The sequence below is a fragment of the Podarcis gaigeae genome (genome assembly GCF_964106915.1).
Source record: "Podarcis gaigeae genome assembly, chromosome: Z".
In the NCBI taxonomy this organism is placed as follows: domain Eukaryota; kingdom Metazoa; phylum Chordata; class Lepidosauria; order Squamata; family Lacertidae; genus Podarcis; species Podarcis gaigeae.
In genome coordinates this window covers 35,737,784-35,752,343 of record NC_139691.1, presented here as the reverse complement: position 1 = coordinate 35,752,343, position 14,560 = coordinate 35,737,784, and the positions used below count along the sequence as shown (strand labels likewise).

The 14,560-nt window shown below is 43.9% G+C and overlaps 1 long non-coding RNA gene across 1 annotated transcript in view; it reads right to left on the bottom strand.

The window, feature by feature from the left end:
* Window positions 1-14,314, bottom strand: part of LOC310837038 — a 293,685-nt gene extending 279,371 nt beyond the window's left edge. The window contains exon 1 of the long non-coding RNA XR_014560362.1: window positions 8,362-14,314. This is a non-coding gene — a long non-coding RNA (uncharacterized lncRNA). The remainder of the gene's footprint in view (window positions 1-8,361) is intronic.
* Window positions 14,315-14,560: the final 246 nt, after the last annotated feature.

Here is a 14,560-nt window from a genome sequence, read left to right as displayed (position 1 = left end):
CCTATATCAGCAATACAATTGTGACTATCATAATGCATATGTAAAAGAAGCCCTTCAAAGTGAAGCATGTGTAGGTGTGGGGTGGAGGAGCTTTATTAGCATATTGTTAGCCAATGAAGTGCCTTCCAGATGCTAAAAAAGGTAAAGGTAAAGGACCCCTGACAATTAAGCCCAGTCGCAGATGACTCTGGGGTTGCAGCAGTCATCTTGCTTTATAGGCCAAGGGAGCCAGTGTTTGTCCACAGACAGTTTTTCCGGGTCATGTAGCCAGCATGTCTAAGCAGCTTCTGGCACAACAGAACACTGAAACCAGAGCAGCGCATGGAAATACCGTTTGCCTTCCCGCCAGAGCGGTACCTATTCATCTACTTGCACTTTTTGGCATGCTTTCAAACTGCTAGGTTGGAAGGAGCTGGGACCAAGCAACAGGAGCTCACCCCGTCACGGGGATTCGAACCGCCGACCTCCTGATTGGCAAGCCCAAGAGGCTCAGTGGCTTAGACCACAGCGCCACCCACGTCCTCCAGATGTTAGTGAACTTCAAGTCTCATCATCTCCAACCATTGGCTATGATGACTGGGGCTGAAAGGAATTGGCACCAGGTTGACCACCCTTGACATAATTAATAAATGGATACCAGCTTGCAAAACATGAATACTACTTCACTAGACCCATCAGAAGCCTGATTTGGTGATGCATTAGCCTTTCTTCCAAATCTTTTTAACCCTTTCTTCAGCTGTGTAGCATGAGGATGACTTAACTTCAGTTTGGATGGTTGCAATTTTATACATTAATTTTATACAGCAGCACTTTGAAAATTTATATTGGTTTATGACTTCTGAGGTTGTTCACTAATTTCTTTTGCATGAGTGTTGTTTGGCCACAAGGTCAGTGAATCTTCCTCATGTTCCAGGACATTAGTATGAACTAGCCATTTGTCTTGCTGCCTGTGTGTCCCTTTCCTGAACCTGCTATTTCCCTTTTTCATGGAAAATGTTGCCAGACTGTTAACAGCACACAAGGTTATACTTTGCATCTATAATACAGGGCTCTATGGGATTAATTTTTTTTTTCATCCTTATGACTTTAAACTCCCACTGAGATGATGCAAGATGTTTATTAAGTTACTGACAAGTTAATTATAAGGATGAAGACAAGCTGTAGCTCCTGCTTTGAAAAGAATGACGTTAAACAAAGGATCATATGCATACACCAGCCTGGGAAGGAATCTTTAACCTGAGTCAATTAGCAAACCAAATTCAGTGTTTTGGAATCTGGGAAAAAGAAGGAAGCTTAAATACTGTGGTAGGAATAGGAATAGAGCTTATACCAAATTCTGAGCATCTTTGAAAATCTGTAATGATTCACTATCTAGATAGGACTATAGTCCTATGTGCACATAGCTAGCATTGAGTCCTAATCAACACAGTGGGAACTTAATCACCAATACTTTGTACAGTGCTTTGGGTGCCACACATGCATTATCTAATTGCCCTCCTTACAACAATCCTGTGTAGCATGGGTTCCCAAACTGTGATCTTCATCCAAGTAGCCCATAGTAAAGAATGGTAGGAGCAATTTCTAGGGGAAACTGAAGGTTGTTTGTCAGAAATAGCACCATGGCATTGGATGATAGCTAGACACAAAGGCATCATGTTGCACCCGACTTTGCGAGTGTGTGTGTGGATGTAACACATATCATGCACGTGACATGTGTGATGACTGTCACATCAGGAGAGGCCAACCAGGCCTCCTCCCAATGTCACATTTGCCCTCCCAATGCTACAGTGCCAGTGTGTGTAGTAGTTAAGAGCGGTAGTCTCGTAATCTGGGGAACCGGGTTCGTGTCTCCGCTCCTCCACATGCAGCTGCACCTTGGGCTAGTCACACTTCTCTGAAGTCTCTCAGCCCCACTCACCTCACAGAGTGTTTGTTGTGGGGGAGAAAGGGAAAGGAGAATGTTAGCCACTTTGAGACTCCCTAGGGTAGTGATAAAGCGGGATATCAAATCCAAATCCAAACTACATGGCCCAGTGTGACTTCCTGCCAGGCCTCCTCTGCCCAGTGGACATTGCGAGGAGTGGGAAGCCTCAGCTCCTTGGAATTGGCATGCCTGGCCAGACACAAGTTTGGCTGTCAGCTTTCACTTCCAAAATTAATTTTGAATGAAGGAATTATTCTCCTCTTGTTTGAAAAGTTGTTTCTCACGGGATAGGGAGAGTGCCAAAGGGTTGTTGTCCCGCCCTGTGGATTGAGCGACTGGAAGCCAAGGACCACCATCTTGCCCAAACCACGCAGCAGTCCTATTATGGACACTGGGATCACAAACACCTCCCTTTCTTAATTACGGTATCTTTCAAAGGGGATAATTTGCAACTTAACAGAGTTTCTGCATCTGTCAGCAAAAACCAGCACGTGGCCAGTTAACTGCTTTCCATAATAAAAAAGGAGAAGGAAAGTAAGTTACTGCTTATGTGATCACAAAAGCAACAAAAAGCTGGATTTATGACATAAAATGTTGATGTTTTAAATGGACAAGGGGAATCTCTGTGAACCTTTTAGCGAATTGTTTTTTATTCTTCGACAAAAGTGTGTCTAAGAAATTGAATGCTACTTTGCCCATTGACACAGTATTCCTAGGAATTGAATTTTATTGTCTCATGCTGTTATCAAAACAAGATAGCTGCAAGACGTGAAAGATGTGATGGAAGCTATTTAAAGACAAAAGTCCTAATAATTATTATTTTTTCAAGTGAAGTAGGAAAAGCCTCAATATACAGAATGTCATCCTTGCTTGTTGTGGATATTTTTAAGTAGATGATGACAGAATAAACCAAGTCTCTTAATGGAAAAACAGAGGCTTTAGAGAAAAAACAGATTAAAAATTGACAAAATTAGAAAGAACACTCAATGAAATTAGGAATGGAAACTAAACTAAAGATGATTTAATTGTAAAATGGCATCAGAAATGACATAGAGGCTCTAGATGACAAAGAATTGTGAGGACTGAGAGATGGAACAATTTTTGCAAAATTCAAAGGAATAACTGTTGAGGCTAAGATTTTTGAAAACAAAAATGAAGTTCTAAATGGAGTGATAGAGAGATAGCTGGATAATCTGACATTGAGAGAGAACGAGTTCTACCTAGGACTTGGAGTGATGCCAGGGGATAAAGCTATTTAATCCTTGGCATTCTTTTCCCAAAAATAATAGAAGAAATGGAAATGGGAGACATAAGGCTAGAAAAACATGCCAAATACAACAGGAAGTAGAAACTGAACATACAAAACTGAGTGTAGACCAATGGATATGGATTATTGTTTCTATATATATAATTATTTTTTCAATATATGTTTGCAGTGGAGAGACTCCTATATGCTCAGAGAGGGAAAGATTTACCATTATTTAACATGGAGTAATGGTTGCTGAATGTTGAAGAAAATATATATATATATATTTCTGAACAATAAGAATTCTCCTTGAAAAACAGCACCATTCACTCTTTTTGCACATGTTCACCAAGCAGAGAAAAGGCTATATAACAAAATCCGCAGCTTCTTCTTTGTGACATGTCAAGATAGATAGAAATTGAGGGGCATAGGAGAGCAGTCATACAAAAGGTATCAAAAGTTGTCAGCTAAAAAGAATTGGATTCCAGTGGTTCAACCGGCAGAAACTGCAGTGTCTGAAGTCTGTCCAACCCCACCCATGCCCCATGCAATGAGATTTACTAGTGCTTAGATATTATGGGGGCTTTTAATTCCAGTAGTCAAAGTAAGTTCCTTTAACGTTGGGGTTGACAACAGTACAGTGTGCAATATACCCCCCCCAAAAAAAAACAATCTGCAGTTAATGAAAAGTTTTAAAGCCATGATGAAAAACCTGTGGCCCTCCAGTTGTCACTGAACTGCAATTCTCATCATCCCTGACCATAGGCAATGCTGTCTGCAGCTGATGGGATTAGGAGTCTGGCAACATCTGGAGGACCACAGGTTTCCCATTCTACTGTTTTAAATAGTGAAGGGTAGAGCAGTCTATTTTTGATCCGTCTCTTACATTCACATATCCTTGCCCATAAGTCTGTTCTGTTCTATGCCCCCATTAATCAGTGGAGAAGGCAGCGAAAATATGTATGAAATATTGCATTGAAATTGATCTATTTATTTAGGTATTTCTATGCTGCACAATCAGCTGTGTCCTCTGGATGGTTCACAATTTAAAATCAAAGAAAGAAAGAAAGAAAGAAAGAAAGAAAGAAAGAAAGAAAGAAAGAAAGAAAGACCATCAACTGTATGATCAATATATAAAAGCATCTTGAGCAGAAGAATTAATAAAAAGCAGCATAAAATCACACAATAGCATACAATCAGTAAGCAGCACTTAAAAGCCAGCACGAGAAAATCAAAAAAGCCCCAATAACTAAAAGCACAGAGGGCAAGGAGAGTCATCTATCAAAATACATATGCTGAGAACTGCATTGGAGCATTAAGAAGCTATGGAGTGCAGTTTTGTTTTGTTTTGTTTTTATTTTTTCATTTAAATTTATGTTCAAGCATATGCATTCACAATCCAAGAGAAAGAGTAGAAAGAAAGTTAGCTGCCATGAATTATTATTTTGCCTGTTTTTATAATCATATTTTGGCTGGTTGACTTTGCACAAAATGATATACAAAGGATACTATTATTTTAAATGAGAATCACATACATTACTGCTTATCCAGGGTGGTTTGTCAAAGCAGAATCAGCAACAGACAATGGACTTTGGTAATATCAAATCATCAGCCTAAAACCATTAAGACCAATTGTGTTATAGGCTATTTTGGCACAGAGACAAGCAGGGTACATCCTATATTGTCCAGGGGTAGGATAGACAGTTATCTAAGTGTTCCACATTTTTGAAAGAAAAGGGAAATGAAAAGGGAAAGGAAAAAAATAACCAATGATGCCTGCCAGGCCATAGTAACAAACTGAAACTGCTCACATGTGATTGGAAACAATTATTTGCTCATTGTGGCCTATTGCAGTCAGTATCCAGACATACCAGATACAGTGGTACCTTGGGTTACAAACACCTCGAGTTACAAACACTTCAGGTTACAGACTCCGTTGACCCGGAAGTAGTACCTCGGTTAAGAACTTTACCTCAGGATGAGAACAGAAATCGTGCGCTGGCGGCGCAGCTGCTAAAGTGGTACCTCAGGTTGAGAACGGTTTCAGGTTAAGAACGGACCTCCGGAACAAATTAAGTTCGTAATTAGAGGTACCACTAAAGCAGGATAGTCCCTTTAGTAAATTCTAGTAAGACATGGACTATGTGATGGAATTCTAACTGGTAACAGGCCGCAACGTATATCTGCTGAATTTTCAGCTTTCACCTAACACTGCTGTTTTAAAACCACATCATGACCACATACTATCCACAGTTGAACTAAAGTACACATTATGAGCAACAAGATGAAAAAAGCAAATTATGCTAATTAAGACATATACACAGGCTTATGGACTGCACACCGATAGTGCAAAGCACATTTCCAGCCCAGCTGTTATTGAACAAGAGAAAGAAATCAAGTCTTCCAACCACAAATAAACTACTTTCAGCTAACATCCAAAAGGGAGATGAGAAGAAAATAATAAACTCAGAAAACATAAACAGAAAACATATTATGACAGAAGTGCAAAATTACTTAAGGAAGGAAGTTACTGAAGGAAGAAGATTCTGTAAGGGTTCAGGGAGAAGATGGATAATGGGAACCTCTGGTAACAGATGTCATAGGAACACCTTATTCATACATAATGAAAGGAAAGAAATACAAGAAAAATAGGAGAGAATGAGGGAAGAAAAGAGAGAAGGAAAGGAAACACCACATATGTACAGGAGAAAGATACGGAAAAAAGTTCCAAGAAACACAGCCTACAACCCAAAAAGATTATGAAGTAATACCAAATGATTTAGAAGACAAGGGGAAAAGTACAATGCAAGCAACAGCAAAAAAAACAACAACAAACAAACAAACAAAAAAAACCTATTGATGAACAGATGCTAAAGAACCAGAAACAGAATGTATTTCAGTGGGTTGGATCCAGATTCAGACTGTTCAATTTAAGTGCCAATGGAGACCAAGTCGTGATTAATTTTGTCTGTTGGGTTCAATGGGACCATTGCAAATAGCCTACAGCTCAATCCTATGTATACCTACTCAGAAGTTAGTTGCATTGAATTCAATAGGGCTTACTCCCAAGTTAGTGGAGTTAGAATTGCAGCCTTGATATGTAGATTTATTGTCCATTGTTTCTCAAATGAGCTGAGCTGAACAAGTGTGGCAACCTAGGTTTTTGATATCTAAATCTAAAACTCTATTCATTGGCTAGCATTTCTTCTCTCATTGAACAACATGGGGATATGTCACCACAGCAAGAACTTGGAGCCATCTAAGGCCTGATAAAAGCAGGCAAGACAAGCTCTGCAGGCTTTAATTTAGTCTCTGGAAAGGCTGCCAGTGTTAATCTTTCCTTTCAGTCCACAGCTGCAGAGCAGAAGTGGGTGTTTTGCTTGGTGCATTTTCACATTGTGAAGAGCAATGGCCTGGCTGCAGATGTACAAGGTGCAGCTTAGAACATCATAATAGTTTACTACTTGCTGAGATTCCATGGCAGGCAGACACACGTTAGAGAGGCCCTAAACAGGGGAGAAAAAAATCCATATAGCGCAGAATTATGTACTCATACCGGACGTTGCTTCCCCAAAATCTTTTCATCTACTTCTGGTTCTTTTTTCACCAGATAACAGGAATTGTATCTGCAACCTTCTGCATGCAAAGCATGTGCTTTGCCAGTGAGCTATGGCTCCACTTCCATCACAGTCCCTAGAACGCTGCATCCCTAACATTTGTTTTGAAAATTGTACAAGCACAGAACAGACAAAAGACCATTCTTGCAGTTTTTCATCATTAGCTGAAACAGAAAATACCTTTTATTTCCCTTTTCCCAACTAGACTCTTGTCTTCAACAACAGGTAAACAAATGTACAAGTAGCAACCCATTGATTTTAACTAATACCATTATTATTGTTTAGAGGTTGCAATGTCCATTACATTTAATTACTTCTTATGTACACATCCTCTTGGAAAGGGCCTCCACAATTAGAGTGGCTTTTTCTTCAATGCAATGCTTCTCCCCTCTGAATAGTTCAGAAGACATACCACTGGTGCACAAGGGTGGTTACTAATAAGGCAGCTGCAGCTAAATTGAGCTTTTCAATACAGTATTGGAATTTGGAAGACAATAATTGATTTCATTTCTCTGACCTTCGGCTGGCAAAATGGAAGCTGAAAGGCAACAAAAGTGTACCCCTAATCAGGTGGGGGAAATCTATTTTCCATTCCTCTTGGACACACTTTTTCCCAATTTCGTCTACAGAAAAGGGTGCCTTTTAAACAGAAGTCAATATGCTTGCTGAAAGGCAGTAGTCCATAGAGAGGTTTAATTTCAATACTTTTAGATTAATATAGCGGTTTTCATGCAAAGAGTCTCCCAGGTAACCTTGAGGTTCTTTAGAAGTTTATCAGAAGTTCCTCAGCAAGAAAACTGTAATGAGAAGTCAATCGAAGTCACTGCGCTCATCTTTTCTATAGGTTTAGATAGGTTGCCTGCCGTTTGTTTGTTTGTTGTTCGTTATCTTGTTTTCCAATGGTCCAGGATGTACTTCAGGGGAAGAACAGCAGTTGGCATGCTAGGGGTTGTAACAGTAGGAGCAGTCATAGACACAGCAGGTATGGCTACAGCAGGTACTTGCCATGCCCCCATAGAGTTTCAGTGGGTATAGGGACAATCACAGAGCTTACAGCATCTCAGACATGGCTGGCATTTCTTCCCTCATTGAACACACTGAGGAGATACTGCCACAGCAAGAACTTGAAGGCATCTAAGGCTTTATAAACACAATGGCTGTTTGGTAGGTTCCCTGTCTCTGACAATATAACCTGTCCACCACTGTAGAGACTTCCTTGTAATTGACAGCTGCAGGAGAGCAGATTGTTTTGCAGCACTCATTTTCAGGTTGTGAGAATAGCCTGGGTGTGTAAATATACAGTGCAGCTTAGAACATGGCCTTCTGTGACATTCTGGAATTCCAAACAGAGAGGTGAGTGGGGGAAAGTGGGAGATTCCTAAGCAAGTGAGCTAATAGTTAGAGTTCCCTGAGGGTATAAAGTCCGCACACCACTTTTCTTGGAGGGTAGAACTGCAATGACATGTGAAAATTTATTCCATGGATCTTCTTAGGGAAAGGGTGATTTCTACACAATTCACCTGTGGCTCCAATTTGAAGGGAAAGGCTGGTATGGGGCAGTGGTCCCTCTTTACTCTTTTGCGTGTTGAGGTCCCCAAGCCACCCCCCAAATAACTCACAACGCACACTTAATTTTTGTTTAAGGTTTTTGGCATAATTTTGGCCACAACTTTATTTAAATACAAAACCGTGAGTGGTTGTTTAGGCATTGGTTAAGACTATCTGTCCCCCCGCCTGGGGACAGAACTGACTTCCGGGCACCACCGAAAGACAGTGCGGGGGAAAGCAAGTTGGGGAAGAATTGGAGCTGAGACACAGACCCTCAACTCTCACCCGCCTGCTCCCCGAAGGCTTGCCGGCCCTAGTCCCATTCCAGGCATTGGACGAAAAGATGGCAAGCCCCAGGATTCCTTTAAAGGAATTCCCTTTCCGCAGCAACCATGGAGGGGCAGGCCCAGCCTATCATAACCCCTCCATGGAGAGGCAGGCCCAGCCTATCCTAACCCCTCCTCCACCAATTTATAACCAATGCCTAACCGCCAATCGAGCCCTTTACGCTCGCCGCCAACCACTCACAATCCCAACCCAACCTTCAACCTTGCAGTTACCGCATCCAACCAAACATCATTCCCCAGTACAGAAAGATGTACCCCATCATTGCGGTAAAGGGCCAGAGCCTTGAAGGTAATATCCGGGCGGGAACTAACCAACCCACTCAATTCCGCCACCTTCTTACACACTGTGGAATTAATGCGCTTCCTGGCCCTTTCAGCAGCCTCAGGTCGAGAAATGCTGTGCCAATTGCGCCTTTGCAGTAATTGTGACCAAAATATTTTAATTGTGGGTATTAGGTCACCAATTCCCCCAAGTCTCCCTGAATCGTGGAGCGCAAAGTAAAGCAATTCTAAGTTGCCACATCGTTCTCTCCCAGGTGAACCACAATTGCCACGGGAGGGGGGGTGGCATCCGAAAGCACCCTCTGCTTACTGCTCCACTGCATTCTGTGCCTGGACATCCATAACACCTGCACATGCTGAAGGAGGCCAAGACCCAGTCCCCTTCCAGACTGCCTAGCTCTGATGCCAGCCCAGTAAATGATGCTGTGCCCCACAATCCAGATGAGGACTGGAGCTAGAAACATGGGCAGGAAGGCCGAGATGGCGCCCCCAGTCCAGACTCATCAGGGTGCTTGCCAGCTTAGTGCATGATGCTGTGGCCGAAAATCCAAATGCGCACAGCTGTTCCTATGAAAAAAGGAATAACAGACAGGCATCAGCACAGGAATCATTGGCGATGCTTCCTGACATAACCTTTGTCAGCGTCAGACTTCCAATGACCCGTATTCACAATCCTGTCTACTAACAGGCCCCAGTGCGCAGCCTTTGCCGCAGCACCTATTCAGAAGGAATGAGGTGTGATCAGCGGTAGGCAAGCCGCAAGCTGCAATAACTGGCGCACGACGTGAGCAATTAGATGCCTGTCGAACCGGAACCCATTTCTGTGCACTAGGATCGAGCCAGCCCCCAGGGGAACGAAAAGCCAAATATTTCCGGTATCCAAATAACAGGGCAAGGGCCCACCTCACCTGTGACTGGAAGCCTGATGGTGGCAACCCTGCTCACTAGGTCTGACTTAGAGCTCCAGACACTTATGACAAGCTCCAAAGCAGATAAGGAAAAGTCCTGAGGCAATAAGCCTCCAAACTCTCAGCCCCGTGCTGGTTCCAACACAATTTCCCCAACCCTCAGTACACCAAAATTACAATGGAATACTGAAAGAAGTCTCGTCTTGATCTTGAACCAGCTGACAAGCCTTAACTTGTTGCAGATACTGCATAGGTCAAAGATTGACCGGCTTCCTGCCGGCTGTCCTGTGAAGGTTGGGTCCTATTCCAACCTTGCGAGACCCTGCGCACGACACACTTTAGAAGGGTCTCTGAAAAATTAAAGCTTTACTCTAGCAGACATTGCAGCGGACTGAATTCTGATAGTTTTAACACTGCATCTGATCTGCAGCAGGTGGGCGAATTACTGCAGGTCCTGCTCAGAGGATGGGGGCAGGTTCCTCTGAATGGCCGAGGACTGCCAGCTAAATTTTAAGAAATCAGTCCAGGCCTTCTCATAAGACCTGAAAGCGGATGTGGAAGCGTAAGCTACTACTCCTCATAATTATTAATTGTTGCCAAGTGCCACAGGAGCTCCAGAAAAATCCGCTATAGCTGGGCGTCCAGAGCCCAGGATCTGAAGCTCTCCAACTGAAAAAACGGGATAGAGCGACAGCGAAAACATTAGATGATCCCGAAATAAAGCGAGCAGAAACGCAATATTAAACCTTAAGCAGTGCGAAGACTCTGCCAGAGCATGAGGACTGTTTTGCCAGGACTCTCACACTGCCTGGTTATCAGACCAAGACAGACCCGACGGTCCCTAAACTCCTCAGTCCAGATGTGCGCTGACACTACAATGGGGAAAACTCGAGAAAAGTTAGGTCACATGTGATTGCCTTGCCCTGCCAGGCTCAAGGCCACTGTACATGATGATGAAGGGACCCCGGGCCATGAGACCACCTGGCCAAGCAGGAATGGAATGGGCAGCCTGGGGCAACCACCCTGCATGCAAAATTTAACTGACCTAGGAATGATAGGATCTGACAAAGCAACACTTGCTTCAGAGGAAGCATTACAAGAATAACATCCTTCAAGGCAAACAGCTTTTCCACAGGCAAGCAGATGTTTGAGCAACGGTATTCAGCTAGCCCCCAAATACGTTAAAAGGGGCAATAGGACCAACTGTCCTCCACTGCCAACAGAACACCCAGCTCCTCAGGGAATAAAGGGGCATCCAGCAGAGGCTGGTGTCACATGAACCAGCCAGTAAAATAATCCAAATAATGGTACCCCCAATTAAATGAGTCTTGACTTGCACTGTTCAGTCCAGAAAGGCGCTAAAGGACTTGAGTGCTGCACAGTCCATTGTGCAACCCATCGGCATCGCTTTATCAATATAAGGAGCTCCATCCAAATTAAAGCCCAACCACTTAAAATCTCAGAGGTGAACCGGCAGCAGCCTAACAGCCGATTTAATATTGCATAATGCCAACAAGGCACCTCCTCCAATTTGTTGGTAAGCTCAACTGCCTGATCCAAAGATGCATATTTCACGGAAAAAATCCCGGAGGGATAGCATCATTCACTGAGGTGCCTTTGGGATGCGATAAATATGGATCAGATGGAATTATATGGGGCTTTCTTAGGGACGATCCCCAATGGGGATAAATGAAAATCGGGACTAGAAGGAGAATCAAGGGGATCCCACCATATGTCCCAATGCAAGCTGCTTCCTAACCTTCTTTCTGGCTACCACAGGTAGCTCTCTAACTGGCTTTTGAGTTGCTGTATTCTGAGCCACTGGCTGAAAAGCCAGAGGAATCCAACACCTTGGGAAAAACCCTTCCCACAAGCACAAAGCTACTGACCCATCTAGATAACCTTTTAGCCAGACTTTCAAAGGAGATATTTTTATGGAAATATGGGCGAGAGGTATTGAGTTATTGCTTGCCAGCCCCGCTTGGGCAAGATGCCCTGCCTTGTGTTGCCACCATGAAGTGTAAATCTACAGGGCCAACACTGGCCAGAAACCCTAAAGAAGTCCCAACAAAGCTGCCACCGGGCCAGCTTCCTGCATACCAGCTTCAGGTTCTATTGCTCAGGGAATTTCCATTTGAAATGTGGAGCTGCGCAAGTGGTCCACATGTCCCCATCCCTGCGATCCTAGCGAGCTGAGGGGATGATGCGTCTAACATTCCCATCATAATGAATTTCCATTAATAGAATAGAGGGGTTGGAAGGGACTCCGAGGATCATCTAGTCCACTCTCCCACAATATAATAATAATAATAATAATAATAATAATAATAATAATAATGATAATAATAGTCTATTTGTACCCCGCCCATCTGGCTGGGCTTCCCCAGCCACTCTGGGCAGCTTCCAACAAAATATTAAAATACAGTAATGCATCAAACATTAAAAGCTTCCTTAAACAGGGCTGCCTTAGATGTCTTCTAAAAGTCTAGTAGTAGACATCTGGTGGGAGGGTATACCACAGGGCGGGTGCCACTTCCGAGAAGGCCCTCCACCTGGTTCCCTGTAACTTGGCTTCTCACAGTGAGGGAACCACCAGAAAGGCCCTCGGCGCTGGACCTCAGTGTCCGGGTAGAGTGATGAGGGAGCATGCAGCTGTCCCATACAGGGACCAATCCTGCAACCTAGGCATTACCGGCACCATACGCTGACCAGCTGAGCTATCCAGGATGATCCCTAAAGATCATCCTCACCCTCAGGAACAGCCTCACCCTGACCCCTGGAGAGGTCCAAGGTGATGTCTGAAACATCATCAGAGCCCAGGGATGGTTTACCTGCAAGGAGGTGTAAGCATCATCCCTGCTCCACTTTTTCCTGCCTCTGAAGACGCTTCCTTCTGGAAGAAGGCACCTGGGGCATCAGCAAGTCATCCTCTGCAGGAGAGGCAAGCACTGGAGGCATCTGCAAAGGCCCTGTCATAGTCTGCAAAAAGAAAAAACCTAAACAATGTGAGGAACAGGTGAAACCAATGCTTTGTGCACCACATGGGGACGCTATTAAGGCCAGAAACGCTGCCAGAGGCCATCAAATTCTAGGGCCAAGCGGGCCAAGCCCTAGGATCACCTGCTAGGCCAGACATAAATGTTTCCAATGAGATAACAAACTCGAGGCAGCCCACCACCTGTCCAGGTACCCTTGCTTGCCCTTTAGAGGGAAGCACCTCCTCAAGAAACCCAAAGTTCTTTTTGGGAGCAATAACACAAATGGGCCAAACTACCGAGCAACAAAATAGTCCAAAAGGAGCAGCTTGTTTTGCTTTGTTATAACAATGGCTAAGTGGGGGATATGAGCCCTGTCTCCCAGGTCCTAGTCCTGTACTCTAGCCACTGAGCCACAATGGCTCGACTCTAAAACGGCAGTCGCCACTATCAGGGAAAAACAAACTTGAAGAATATAAACTTGTTCAGAAACAGCATAGTTAAAGAGCATACAAAGAGTGCTCATTGGAGGCACAGAGAGCCTCTGGCTCCACTCTGTCTGCCTAAGATATACATTAGCAACAAGTGAGCCTGCAAGCAAACAGATACATTCTTAATAGAGAGAATGAGTCACATGTCACAGCAACTTAACAATTTACTGTACTGCTAACTGTAGCAGGCTTAGGCTTGAATGATATGTGCAGGCCGAGCAGACCGTGAAGGCCTCCATGCTTCTGCTCTCTGCCTTTTTTGTCTCATTGCAATATTAAAGGAACACAAAATAGTGCTCCCGCCTAAGGCTAAATTAAAATTCAGCCAACAGCACTGCAGTCACCCCAAATAAAGCCAACCTATGGGGATACTATAAACGAAAGTGATTCCAAGTAAGCTGGGAATTTACTGTACTGCTAACTGTAGCAGGCTTAGGTCTGAATGATATCTGCAGGCCGTGCAGACCTCCCTGCTTCTGCTCTCTGCCTTTTTGTCTCATTGCAATATTAAAGGAACTCAAAATAGTGCTCCCGCCCAAGGCTAGATTAAAATTTGGCCAACAGCTCTGCACGCACCCAAAATAAAGCCAACCTATGGGGATACTATAAATGAAAGTGATTCCAGGCAAGCTGGGAACAGCCCTGACTAGCCCCACAATTAAACAGGCGAAAATGGGAAAACCTTTTTGCAAAAGAAAGCCCCTAATGGGGGCTCTCTCCCTATTGGGAAAGGCAAGCCCAGGGGGATTATGCACAGGGAGTGCTCACAGATACAGGGAAAATCTTCCCAAAGGGCCGGGTAAGGGGTGGGGTGGGAAATCAAACAGAGGGGGGGGAAGGGGGGGATTAAATTAATTAAGGGACTAGAGAAGATTAAAAAGAAGGGGAAAATAAAGAAATGTAACCAGACAATGAGACAATGAGAAGATCGCTCCACTGTCCTCCAGACGGTCCAGGTGATCCGTTGCACACAGCAAAGAGAAAGCTCCAGGCTGCGTGCAGAGTATTTAAACATTTCCCCCCTCCCACCAAAATTGCAACATAACTTTTACCCCAGCAACCCAGTGAACCAATCACTGCCCCAGGCCATCTTTAGAGACCCTGCCTGGTAACAGAGGGGTGGCTCAGCAGACCCCACCGCAACATGTGCTCTCCATGAAGGAGAACACGCTTTTCCTTACTTCATTATGTTTTTGAAGAATCATCCCCACAAAGTTCTATA